This window comes from Lissotriton vulgaris, chromosome 5, assembly GCF_964263255.1.
Source record: "Lissotriton vulgaris chromosome 5, aLisVul1.2, whole genome shotgun sequence".
NCBI lineage: Eukaryota > Metazoa > Chordata > Amphibia > Caudata > Salamandridae > Lissotriton > Lissotriton vulgaris.
This window is the reverse complement of record NC_141693.1, coordinates 1,658,068,433-1,658,081,962: the sequence shown is the minus strand read 5'-3', so window position 1 is coordinate 1,658,081,962 and position 13,530 is coordinate 1,658,068,433. Positions and strand designations below refer to the sequence as shown.

The window sequence follows — 13,530 nt, the reverse complement described above, 5'->3', positions numbered from 1 at the left end:
TGAAACATATCACAGAGCTTCCTACAACCCTACCTTGTTAAGGTCATTGAAAAGATCATGAACAAATAGCTACCTGTGTTCAGGCCCAAACACAGCACCGAGGCTGCCCTCCTCAGCACCAAGACAATATCCAACTGATCATTGACAGAGAAGGCACCACTGTCCTCATTCTACTGGGACTATCCGCCACCTTGTACATCGTCTCCCACTCATCCTCATCCAATGCCTACAGTCTGCATTCAAATAATCCTCACTCCACTGGATCTGTTCCTTCCTAACACATGACACCCAATCAGTCAGCCTAACATCTAGTCCATCGCTAATCTACAGATTTCCACAGGGATAATGGCTCAGACCCACTCTGTTCAATACCTCCATGGCTTCACTGACCAGCGTAATCCATGCTCACCATGAAGTCAATGTCATATACAATGTAGACACCACCAAGCTCATTCTTTCTGTCTCTGACAAGATGCCGAACAACCTCACGAACTTCTCAGCCTGCCTGACTGAGGTTGCCAGATGGATGATAACCAAGAGTCCCAAGATCGCCACATACAAATTGTAAGTAGTAATTGTTACAAGGTTGATATGCCGCAGACGAAGAACAAGATCCAGATGGGTTCAGGTATGTTTATTCACCGTCTCCACTGCTGTACCCCTCTCACAGCCTAGGTACCGCAACAGCATAACTCAACATTGTAAGGTAGCCTTCGGAACCCATAGAGGGAACGTTCCCCTTTACATACGAAGGGAGGGGGAAAAGGAAGGTACCAACTGGAAGGAATAAAATTACAACAGTAATCTACTGGCCAACTAAACGATGACCCACGCCCCTTCTGGAAACCCCTGCGAAGGACTGTGGACTAGTAGTCAACAACCAAATCACCATAAACGGCCAAGTGAATGCCATCTCTGTCTACTTTTTCCATACACTCAAGATGCTCAAGAAGAGCTTTACGTGGCTTCCTATCAACACACACAGAACTGTCACCTAGGCCCCCATCTCCAACATGCTGGACTATGGAAATGCCTGTATGTGGCGGTATCAACACCCGGCTGATCAAAAGTCTCCAACCATTCAAAACTCAGCATACAAACTTGCACTCAGGCTATCCCCGACATAAACATCACCCATACCTCAAAGACTTGCACTGGCTTCCAGTCCACAAACAGGCACTCTTTAAACTCCTCACATACACATACAAAGTCCTACACAACATTAGTCCCAACTACCTCAAAAATCGCATCAACTTCCACAACAGTTCCAGACATCTCTGAACAGCTGGACTTCTACGTGCACTCATCCCCAGCAAATGCAGAACTGAAGCTGGCGATGATGCCCTCTACTATCTTGCTCTTAAAGCCTGGAATGTCCTGCCCCTGCATATCCGAGCCACCATTTCAGTTCTTGCATGTCTCAAGAAACTGAATACCTGATGACCTGGCTCTACAGCTAGGCATGGCCCAGTCTTAGTCAATGCATCTACTGCGTTCAGCGCCAGGTTACCCTACTGGGTGAGTTGCAAGCTCTGCAAATACAAATAACATAGCATGTTATGAGTTAGAAAATGTTTTCAGGATCACAAAATGGGCTTTGCACATTACAGAAGGGTATTTTGGAGACACAAACTGAGCGTGTGTGCAGGGTATCGTGACTGCAAAATCTGTCCTGATGTATTTTGTGAACAACCTTAGTATGGTTTAATTATAACGTTCTCGAAAGAACATACAATTATTCACACATATACACCACCAGCTGAAGTTCCACAGCCATTTTTTCCAAACATCACTCCTGTAGCAACTATTACACTATTCTGTGTATTAATGCTGCAATACTACAAGTTTTTCCCACTGCAAATCTTATGGGTAAACATAATTTCTAATGTTCACATTTATTTTTCTTGCTAGAATTCTCTTGCTTCACTTTAGATACTTTGACGGCCCTCTTGACGTATTCTAATAATCTAACTGTAATTGCTGGTTGTTGAGCTATATGCTAATTAAATGCTTGAACACTGTTATAAAATAAATCAGGAAACAATGCACCTTTACAGCATAATTAGAAAGCAAACTGTGCTGCTATGGCGAAGAGTCTGGGATTTAATGTCAGTTTCCTGCTGAGGCAAAGTGATTTGACTGTGAGCTTGGAATATTCATCAGGGTAAAGTGTGCCTTTGATGATCAACTGAGACTGAGCCAGCTGCAAGCTACTGATGTTCTCCACTAGGAAGAAACAATGTACATCCTGCTGTAAGCCAATGGAGCCTGCTGCTTGGCATTCAGCTGTGCTGCAGTCACCAGGTATGTGTGACGCATGCAGAAGAACAGATTGCCTTACAGGTAGGCATGGGCGTAAAATCCGTTCCGCTCGCGGATTTTGCGGATTTTCGGTAAATCCGCAATCCGCGAGATTCGCGGATTTCCCGCGAGATTCGCGGATTTCCCGCAAAATCCGCAAATCCGCGCGCTGCGGATTTTTTGCTTGTGTTCGCACTGCTCGCGGCCCGCGGCGCGGGCAGCAACAATCTTGCACTCGCGAAATTACAAAAAAAAATAAAAATGGCGGAGGAGTGAAGGAAGGAAGTGGCCCAGTCTCCAACTTCCTGTTCCTGTCCAGCAAGTTCCTCCCATTGGGGAGGGGTGAAGGAAGTGCCCCAGTCTCCAACTTCCTGTTCCTGTTTCCTTTCCTGGCCATTTTGGATTCGATCTTGACTGGGAAGGATTACTTTTTGTGGATGCTGCTGGATATTTGGATTTGAGGCCTTTTGGATTCAAAATTTGATTTCACAAGTAAGTTGATAAGTTGATGTTGTTTGTGGTGATTTTTGTGTGTGTTAATCGACTTTTGGGCTGGTGTTGGGGGCTGGCTATGTTGGTGGTGGGCCATTTGTAATAACTTTTGGATTCGAAATTGGATTTCACAAATAAGTTGATAAGTTGATTTTCTTTGTGGTGATTTTTGTGTGTTTTCCGACTTTTGGGGTGGTTTTGGTGATTTAGCGGGTATTTTGCCGCGTTCGCGTCGTGAAGCAACAATCTCGCACTCGCTAAATTGCAAAAAGTGCAATTCTGCACCAGAAAACCACCAGCAGGCAGCATAAACCTTCTGAAACTTGATGGATGGCATTGGATTGTGGTGATTTGTGTTGTCTTTTTTGACTTTTTGGTGTAGGGGTTGGGGGCTGGCTATGTTGGGTGGGGCCATTTTGAAGCATGGTCCTCCTGGCCATGTGGATGGGGGTCAAGCGGCCATTTTGAAGGCAGGCAGTGAGCTTTGTGCCATAGGCCTGCACCCATTTTTCCTTGCTTTCACCCCTTGTGCCCAGGTTGAGTCAGTGGTACATGAAACTAACTACATGCCTCTCTGTGGGCTCTCTTGGATCAATGTTGAATTCCTGTTTCCCAAAAATGTAGCAATTCTTATTTTTGATATTTCCATATTGTGGTGTGCACCTGTGTATTCGAAATTTGATTTCACAAGTAAGTTGATAAGTTGATTTTCTTTGTGGTGATTTTTGTGTGTGTTTTCCGACTTTTGCGGTTGTTTTGGTGATTTAGCGGGTGTTTTGCCGCGTTCGCGTCGTGAAGCAACAATCTTGCACTCGCTAAATTGCAAAAAGTGCAATTCTGCACCAGAAAACCACCAGCAGGCAGCATAAACCTTCTGAAACTTGATGGATGGCATTGGAATGTGGTGATTTGTGTTGTCTTTTTTGACTTTTTGGAGTAGGGGTTGGGGGCTGGCTATGTTGGGTGGGGCCATTTTGAGGCATGGTCCTCCTGGCCATGTGGATGGGGGTCAAGCGGCCATTTTGAAGGCAGGCAGTGAGCTTTGTGCCATAGGCCTGCACCCATTTTTCCTTGCTTTCACCCCTTGTGCCCAGGTTGAGTCAGTGGTACATGAAACTAACTACATGCCTCTCTGTGGGCTCTCTTGGATCAATGTTGAATTCCTGTTTCCCAAAAATGTAGCAATTCTTATTTTTGATATTTCCATATTGTGGTGTGCACGTGTGTATTCGAAATTTGATTTCACAAGTAAGTTGATAAGTTGATTTTCTTTGTGGTGATTTTTGTGTGTGTTTTCGGACTTTTGCGGTTGTTTTGGTGATTTAGCGGGTGTTTTGCCGCGTTCGCGTCGTGAAGCAACAATCTCGCACTCGCTAAATTGCAAAAAGTGCAATTCTGCACCAGAAAACCACCAGCAGGCAGCATAAACCTTCTGAAACTTGATGGATGGCATTGGAATGTGGTGATTTGTGTTGTCTTTTTTGACTTTTTGGAGTAGGGGTTGGCGGCTGGCTATGTTGGGTGGGGCCATTTTGAGGCATGGTCCTCCTGGCCATGTGGATGGGGGTCAAGCGGACATTTTGAAGGCAGGCAGCGAGCTTTGTGCCATAGGCCTGCACCCATTTTTCCTTGCTTTCACCCCTTGTGCCCAGGTTGAGTCAGTGGTACATGAAACTACATGCCTCTCTGTGGGCTCTCTTGGTTCAATGTTGAAATCCTGTTTCCCAAAAATGTAGCAATTCTTATTTTTGATATTTCCATATTGTGGTGTGCACGTGTGTATTCGAAATTTGATTTCACAAGCAAGTTGATAAGTTGATTTTCTTTGTGGTGATTTTTGTGTGTGTTTTCCGACTTTTGCGGTTGTTTTGGTGATTTAGCGGGTGTTTTGCCGCGTTCGCGTCGTGAAGCAACAATCTCGCACTCGCTAAATTGCAAAAAGTGCAATTCTGCACCAGAAAACCACCAGCAGGCAGCATAAACCTTCTGAAACTTGATGGATGGCATTGGAATGTGGTGATTTGTGTTGTCTTTTTTGACTTTTTGGAGTAGGGGTTGGGGGCTGGCTATGTTGGGTGGGGCCATTTTGAGGCATGGTCCTCCTGGCCATGTGGATGGGGGTCAAGCGGACATTTTGAAGGCAGGCAGTGAGCTTTGTGCCATAGGCCTGCACCCATTTTTCCTTGCTTTCACCCCTTGTTCCCAGGTTGAGTCAGTGGTACATGAAACTAACTACATGCCTCTCTGTGGGCTCTCTTGGATCAATGTTGAATTCCTGTTTCCCAAAAATGTAGCAATTCTTATTTTTGATATTTCCATATTGTGGTGTGCACGTGTGTATTCATAAATGCCTACTTGCAAACTATTAATTGAAGCGCCACATATGCAACATATATTTAACTGATGTTCCTCTGTCTTCGTTTGCTTTTAGGTGCACAAAGTCAAGAACTCCGCATCATCGTTGAGCATCAGTGCCAGGAAGAAGTCCTGCTGCGGCCTGCTGTTCCGACATCTGAAGAAGAATCAGAAGATGGGTCCGAAAAGAGGTGCCCGTAGCTCCTCTTGCAAGAAAGATGTCTCTACTAAGGAGAAGAAGAAGCAAGTGGCACCACTTACCAAGGAGTCTGCTGCCTCGACCACTAAATTTATGTGGAAAAAAGAACCAAAGTCCACCATGAGTGCTGCACAGGTAGCCTGTTTATTGGTTCAATCACCAACGACCAGTGATGTTGGCTCAAGTACTATTCAACAACCAAAGCCGCAACAACAACTGCATGAGCTAACAGTACAAGCACAAGTACATGCGCAAGGAGCTGTCCGAGAAGGAGCTGGCCGAGAAGGAGCTGGCCGAGAAGGAGCTGGCCGAGAAAGAGCTGGCCGAGAAGGGGAAGGCCGAGAAGGGGAAGGCCGAGAAGGGGAAGGCCGAGAAGGGGAAGGCCGAGAAGGGGAAGGCCGAGAAGGAGAAGGCCGAGAAGGAGAAGGCCGAGAAGGAGAAGGCCGAGAAGGAGAAGGCCGAGAAGGAGAAGGCCGAGAAGGAGAAGGCCGAGAAGGCGAGGTCCATGGAGAGTTGCAAGTAGAGGTCAGTGAAGAGGGCCATGTAGCGGCGCATGGAGCGGTGCAAGTGGCCACAATGGTTGTTCTTCCCGAAGTCGGGGCACAGGAGGAAATTGACTTTGGAGCCGGGGTATCAAGTCAGGAAGACGAAGCCACTCCTCCTGATGATTCATTTTCTCCCAGCTCCCCAGCAAGGAAAAGATCAAGGAGGGTGTGTAGAAGTTCCTCTTCAAGCCCCGCTCCCTCAGATGATCTGCATCAAGATTGGCAACCATCTCCGACGTCTGAGAGGGCGGCACACCATGAGCTGAGGAAGGTATCAAATGTTAAAAGGAAGGGCCCCGGAAAGCTCATACTTATGGATCCGAACGTCGGACTTGATGAAGTGGTGCATTCTGATGTTGATGAACAGGATGACAGCAATGACCTAGTCATCACACACGTCATTCCAGCCACACCGGCCATGCAGCAGACAGACATTTATACCCTATCCCGACGTCATGCTGAGCGTGACCCTGGCGATGTTGCACTGGTAGCACCACCAACGCAGTCATGTAGTACAAGTTCACCAAAACCTACAGCTCCCATATTTTCTCCCCAGAGGGGAACTCCATCCAGCTCAACTCCCTCAAGTAGGGTTGCTGCAATAATTGCACAACCCAGTAGAGGTCTGCAAGGCTCATCCACCACTGCTTCATCTGGCATTGGCAGTATCATCACTCGTGCGGCAAAACCAGAAGTTTCCAGTCCCCAGTTTGGAACTATTTTAGTGTCCATGCAAAGCATGATAACCTAGCCGTTTGTTCCATTTGTACGACTACAGTTAGCCGCGGTAAGATTGGTACCAACTATGGTACCGGAGGCCAGCTAGGTCATCTTGAAAGAAGGCACTCTGTAGAATGGTTTGCGCACCTAGCAAACATCAAGGCAAAGGAATCCCAAAGGGCAAGTGGCCAAAATAAACCCGTACTAGGTGTTTCATCTGAAGATGACGGGGAGGTAGAAGAAGCGTCAGACATTTATCCGGGCGCACCCAGTACCCCTGGCAGCACCACACCCTCCGGAACACATAGGAGGCACACTGAGAGTCTGGGAGACACACCAATGCGGAAAATGTCAACACTGAGCAGAAGTGGGTCGAAGAAGGCATCAGCATCATCCATTAAACTTGTCCAGCGCAGCATTACAGACATGTTCTCCTCAGATGCGCCATTTCAACGCAACCACCCAATTGTGCGCCTGTATAACACTAAGCTGGCTAAAATGCTAGCGGTGGACCTTCTCCCTTTTTCGTTTGTCGAAGGTGTGGGTTTTCTTGAACTCGTGGCAACACTGGCCCCTAAATGGAAGGTTCCTAGCCGGTTCTATTTTGCCAGGGTTGCTGTTCCAGCACTACATAAAGAGGTGCTTGAGTTGGTTGGGGCAGCTTTGCAGAAGAGTGCTGTTCACACTATACACCTGACAACAGACATGTGGACCAGTTGCCAAGCCCTTGATTACATGTGCATCACTGCACACTGGGTCTCTTTTTCAGGGGTTGCTAAACGGATAAATGCAGGTGGTGACTTGGTCGACATTTTTAAGGGTGCTCGTAAACATGCAACATTAGCCATGTTTGGCATGGAGAAAACTCATACTGCAGACAACATTTTGCATGACTTTAACAAAAAGGTCTTGCAATGGCTGCCCAAAAGAAATTGCAAGGTTGGTTATGTTTCTACTGATAATGGCAGCAATGTAGTTAAGGCCATGGCAGACGGTGACTATTTCAGAGTGCCGTGTTTGGCGCACTGTATGAACCTTGTCGTGCAAAAGTTCTTGAAAAAAGAACCTGCAGTCGACAACATACTGACCATCTGCAGAAGAATATGCACACATTTCAACCATTCTTTTAAGGCCCGGAAGGAGCTGAGGCGCCAGCAAAATGTACGTAGAATGCCAGTGAAAGCACTTATCCAGGAGGTGGCAACACGTTGGAACTCAACCTTCTACATGCTTGAGCGTCTGCATGAGCTGTTTCCAGTAGTTAATGAGTATTTCTACAACCTGGGTGGTGATCCGACAGAAATGATGCTAGCGGTGGAGCAATGGCAGCTAGTTAAAAGCCTGACAGACATGCTTCGTCCTTTTGAGGTCTTCACGTGTGAAGTCAGCAGGGAGGACTGTTCTTTGAGCAAAGCTATCCCATTGTTGCTGAAGCTCGAGCACCAAGTCAAGGTGGTGTCTTCAGAATTAAAGGATGCGGGAAAGAATGAAGCATATGAGTTGGCGCAGAGATTATTACAACGCCTAGTTAGCAATAAACGGCTTGTAAATATCAAGAAACAACAGCACTACATTTGTGCTACTATTCTGGATCCACGTTACAGAAAGCCATTGTTAGGAAAAGTATTAATTCCTTTTGAAACTTCAGATGTTACAGAGTACAAAGGTTGGCTAGCTCGGTCAGCCATTCGTTTTGAAAGAGAGAGGAAGGAAACTGTAGGAGAAGACAGTACTAGTGAATCAGCAGGCCAACAGGCGTCGGATAAAAGCACTTCTGTGCCTGTGGCAGAAGTGAGTGTCTTTTCCTCTGAGCCGTTAACCACACCAGCAACCGTATCATCTGCACCAGGCACAGGCGATATGTCTGAAGAGGATTGGCTAAGTCAGCTAGGGTTTGCTTGTCCCAGAAAGGACACAGAAGTGCAAAGTACAGGAATGCGGGAGAACATTGTTTCAATGGTGCAGGCTTACCTGGATGACTCAACAGCGGTCAATATTACTGAGGACCCATTGGCGAATTGGCATGGGAAAAGAAACATATGGCGAGAGCTCACCAACCTGGCTATCAATTACTTGTCTTGCCCACTCGCAAGCGTGTCTTCAGAACGTGTTTTTAGTTCTGCTGGTGGCATTGTGACTTCCAAAAGGTCCCGCCTCTTGCCCGCAAATGTGGAGCGGCTCACCTTGATAAAGATGAACCAGCACTTCATACCACCAGATTACAAAGTACGAGAATGCACGCAGGAAGAAGAGGACACCGACCTACCTGAGGAAAGTTCTCCTCAGTTACCACAAGTACTACCGACTGAATTTGCAGAGTATGAGGACGAGTTCATTTTCCCTGACACCGAGTTCTGAAAATGAGTCAATGATTCATTAACTTTATTTTTAGTTCGACTCCTTATTCACTTTTATTCCTGTGTGTCTGTCTTTCTTTGTTTACCAAGTGCTTGAACCCATTCACAACAAAACTGTAATCACCCAATCAAAGAACAAGCCCATCAGCAGAACTGTCTTGCCGCAGCATTCATCAGGTTCACAAGTTAGTTGCCAAGAACTCAGTCCTGGTCGTCTATCCTCCTCCTCCAGACTCATTCTATCCATTTCCCGTAATGCTGATGCCTGGATTCCGCACAATGAAGAAACTTACGTTGACGAGTTGCTGCAGAACGCTTTAGGACACTGTGAATTCCAGGTGGAGACAACCCTCAACAAACACAAATTACAGGTAAGATAAGCGTTTGGATGGGAGGTAGTATAATGGAGTATTAGGAGGAGAGGCGAGAGAGTGACAGTGGTACTACTAGTAAACTCCTAGGACTCTTGATTATGGAAACTCTGTGACAGGCATTTAACTTTGGAAAAACATTTGGCCAACTACAGGTTGCTTTTGCTTTGCAGAAAATCCACGCCGGGAAACTCCAGTTGGGGCCCTGCTGCAGAACGCTTTAGGACACTGTGAATTCCAGGTGGAGACAACCCTCAACAAACACAAATTACAGGTAAGATAAGCGTTTGGATGGGAGGTAGTATAATGGAGTATTAGGAGGAGAGGCGAGAGAGTGACAGTGGTACTACTAGTAAACTCCTAGGACTCTTGATTATGGAAACTCTGTGACAGGCATTTAACTTTGGAAAAACATTTGGCCAACTACAGGTTGCTTTTGCTTTGCAGAAAATCCACACCGGGAAACTCCAGTTGGGGCCCTGCTGCAGAACGCTTTAGGACACTGTGAATTCCAGGTGGAGACAACCCTCAACAAACACAAATTACAGGTAAGATAAGCGTTTGGATGGGAGGTAGTATAATGGAGTATTAGGAGGAGAGGCGAGAGAGTGACAGTGGTACTACTAGTAAACTCCTAGGACTCTTGATTATGGAAACTCTGTGACAGGCATTTAACTTTGGAAAAACATTTGGCCAACTACAGGTTGCTTTTGCTTTGCAGAAAATCCACGCCGGGAAACTCCAGTTGGGGCCCTGCTGCAGAACGCTTTAGGACACTGTGAATTCCAGGTGGAGACAACCCTCAACAAACACAAATTACAGGTAAGATAAGCGTTTGGATGGGAGGTAGTATAATGGAGTATTAGGAGGAGAGGCGAGAGAGTGACAGTGGTACTACTAGTAAACTCCTAGGACTCTTGATTATGGAAACTCTGTGACAGGCATTTAACTTTGGAAAAACATTTGGCCAACTACAGGTTGCTTTTGCTTTGCAGAAAATCCACGCCGGGAAACTCCAGTTGGGGCCCTGCTGCAGAACGCTTTAGGACACTGTGAATTCCAGGTGGAGACAACCCTCAACAAACACAAATTACAGGTAAGATAAGCGTTTGGATGGGAGGTAGTATAATGGAGTATTAGGAGGAGAGGCGAGAGAGTGACAGTGGTACTACTAGTAAACTCCTAGGACTCTTGATTATGGAAACTCTGTGACAGGCATTTAACTTTGGAAAAACATTTGGCCAACTACAGGTTGCTTTTGCTTTGCAGAAAATCCACGCCGGGAAACTCCAGTTGGGGCCCTGCTGCAGAACGCTTTAGGACACTGTGAATTCCAGGTGGAGACAACCCTCAACAAACACAAATTACAGGTAAGATAAGCGTTTGGATGGGAGGTAGTATAATGGAGTATTAGGAGGAGAGGCGAGAGAGTGACAGTGGTACTACTAGTAAACTCCTAGGACTCTTGATTATGGAAACTCTGTGACAGGCATTTAACTTTGGAAAAACATTTGGCCAACTACAGGTGAATCAACACGATGACAGTGTTCCGTAAAACAAACTTACTGCAAAACCACCACCCACCAGGCTCAAAAGTAGTAAAAAACAGCTATGCTCAGATAAAGTTTGAAAAAGTATATTTTTATATCCCTAACAAAATGAACTCCCACAAGACCCTCCCTAACCCCAACAAATAAATAGTCCATCAAAAGTCCCCAAAAACCCCAACTCCCAATTCCCACCCCCCAAAAGTCTCTAAAAAAGGGGCAAGGGACACTCTACGGATGCAGGTTGTTGAATTTGGCCTCCAGGGCATCAAACTTCTCCTGGATGATGGCTTGATCTAAACGGAGGCCCTCCACCAGATTGTGATACTCCTTCCATCTCTGGACCTCCGCCTCTAGGTTGGACACTCTGCGGAGTGCAAGGCGCAAGCGAGCCTTTACAGTACTGTGAGGAGGTGCAGCCTTTGCTGCTCGGCGTGGCGTCTTCCAGCACGGCTCCGGTTGGCTGGAGCACTGCGCTTACCGGCAGAACGTGGGGTCACGGAGGAGGATGCAGAAGATGTTACACTGGAGTGCGTGTCGTCCCCCTCCATTTCCACCAGCCGGCGATATTGCGCAACAGTGGCATCCAGCCTCCGTTGCCGGGCAAGTACAGCCCGCATACTCCTGCTCGGTTTCCATGTTTTGGTATTACCAACTATAAGAAGAAAGAAAAACATAATCTGTAACGAATGCTCTTTAAAAATATGATTAACACAAAATGATTCAGCAGGAAGTTGTGTCACAGTACAACTAGCAACTAGCCAGCGCAGTACAAAACTATTGAGGCCAGTATCATGGGCGTCCGCATGGAGGGGCAAGGGGGGGGCGCTTGAATCACCATTTCCCTTCCCACAACTCACTTGTATCCTTGGTTTGGTGCTCTTTCATATGAAAGAGATCTGGCAGAAGTGAGTGACTTTTCCTCTGAGCCGTTAACCACACCAGCAACCGTATCATCTGCACCAGGCCCAGGCGATATGTCTCTATCTCTCTCTCTGTCTCCCTCTGTCTCCCTCTACCTCGCTGTCTCTCTCTCTGTCTCCCTCCCTCACCCTCTCTCTGGCTCCCTCCCTCTCTCTCTCCTTCTGTCTTCCTCTCTCTCTGCCTCTATCTGTCTGTCGGTCCCAGCCTGCTGTAATTACCATATTGTAATTTGTCACTGGTCCAGCACTGGATACACATCATATGCTATCTAAGAGTCAGATAGTACCATGATCCAGCTTACCTGTACTCCACACCACCGCTGCCTGCTTCCTCACAGTCTGATTGTCCACTTGCGCCGCATCCTCCCCAGAGTCGCCCTCAGACTCCGAGTCGATGACGATCACGTCCGAGCTGGCCCCGCCACCAGCTGTTCCACCTAAAAAATATATTTAAGACTGTTAGATTACACCACTCACTAGTATTTGGTCTAGGAATGAAGAAATTTGAAAACAGAAAAAATAATTGACTGTCTACTCTAGTCTAAAGTAAAAATGTCCCTCCTTCCAGGGAAGGCTGTTGTCTTGCTGCACTTTTTTGTCACAATTGATGAATGCTTGCTTAATTTTAACACACATCTTTTTTCTCTGAACAGACAGACGCTGGACTTCTACGGACAAGAGCAACCAACTAAACCAGGTGAAAGCTCGGCTCGACCACAAGACATGTGTTCCATTACTCATCAACTCAGCACCAAGCACTTTTCCTTTTCCAGCTAACTTTATTTTAATATATGTGTTCACTTTTACTTTTTTTAATAAAGCTTTTAAACTTGAATAGACTCTGTGGTTTTTGGTCCTCCAAGCTAGAGTGACTGAGAGAAAGGTTTTGTAATTTTTGCAAGGAGGAGTCCGTGCCGCTGACACTACCGAGTTTATACTATAGTATACAGTGTGCCAAACACGCCACTCTGAAATATTATTACTCTGGTCTTTGGTGTCCATAGTAAGGTTTGTGGAGAATTGTCCCTGCAACAGTAGTATTATTGATTTAGCTCCTATCTAAACACTGTTTCGAAAATTTAAATTAGGAACGCTTGGACAACAATAGGTCCTCTATATTTAAATGAAAACTTACTGGGGCCAGCAAAGGAGCACTCGCCGCCCTGGCCTGCATCATCCTCCTCCTTTGGAGCCACTGCATCCGCTGTTTCTGTCCGCTTGCCCCTGGGCGGACCTGACGTACAACATGAAAGAAAGAACAGAAAAAAATGATGATTGCTGCTTGTCGATGTCCTTGTCAACCAAATCAAACATTTAGAAAGAACAAGAACCAACTATTTTAGCCAAAAAGAGGGCTACAAAGGAAGGACTGCACCTGAGCCTCTACTCAGTCATTTAGGACAATGATGCGTCACTGAAACCCTGCGCCTGCATGAAGCAGGCTTACGGCTTGACGCAGCATTGCTGGAGCTGCGCCATCGTTGCAACGCAACTCCATCAATGAGCCGCCTTTACGGCACCGATGCGTAACGCTTCGGTGACGTTTTGGCACCATGGCGTGCCGCATTGAAAATACGGCGCACCATGGGTGGTGCTGGCGTGCCTCACACTTTGCAGGGATGCACAGGTAATGCACTTAGGGGCATACTTACGAGTTCTGGGCTGCACACCTCCAGAGGTGCACCAGAACATAATGCGTAACTCAAAACTAACCTTGCGT

General features: G+C 46.5%; 1 long non-coding RNA gene across 1 annotated transcript; it reads right to left on the bottom strand.

Annotated features, from left to right (window-relative positions):
- Positions 1–11,480: 11,480 nt before the first annotated feature.
- On the bottom strand, positions 11,481–13,320 carry LOC147716918 (uncharacterized). Its single transcript, XR_015295788.1, has 3 exons — positions 12,946–13,320; positions 12,113–12,247; positions 11,481–11,542 (listed from the first exon to the last, which is right to left on the bottom strand). It is a non-coding gene; the product is annotated as an uncharacterized LOC147716918 (long non-coding RNA).
- Positions 13,321–13,530: the final 210 nt, after the last annotated feature.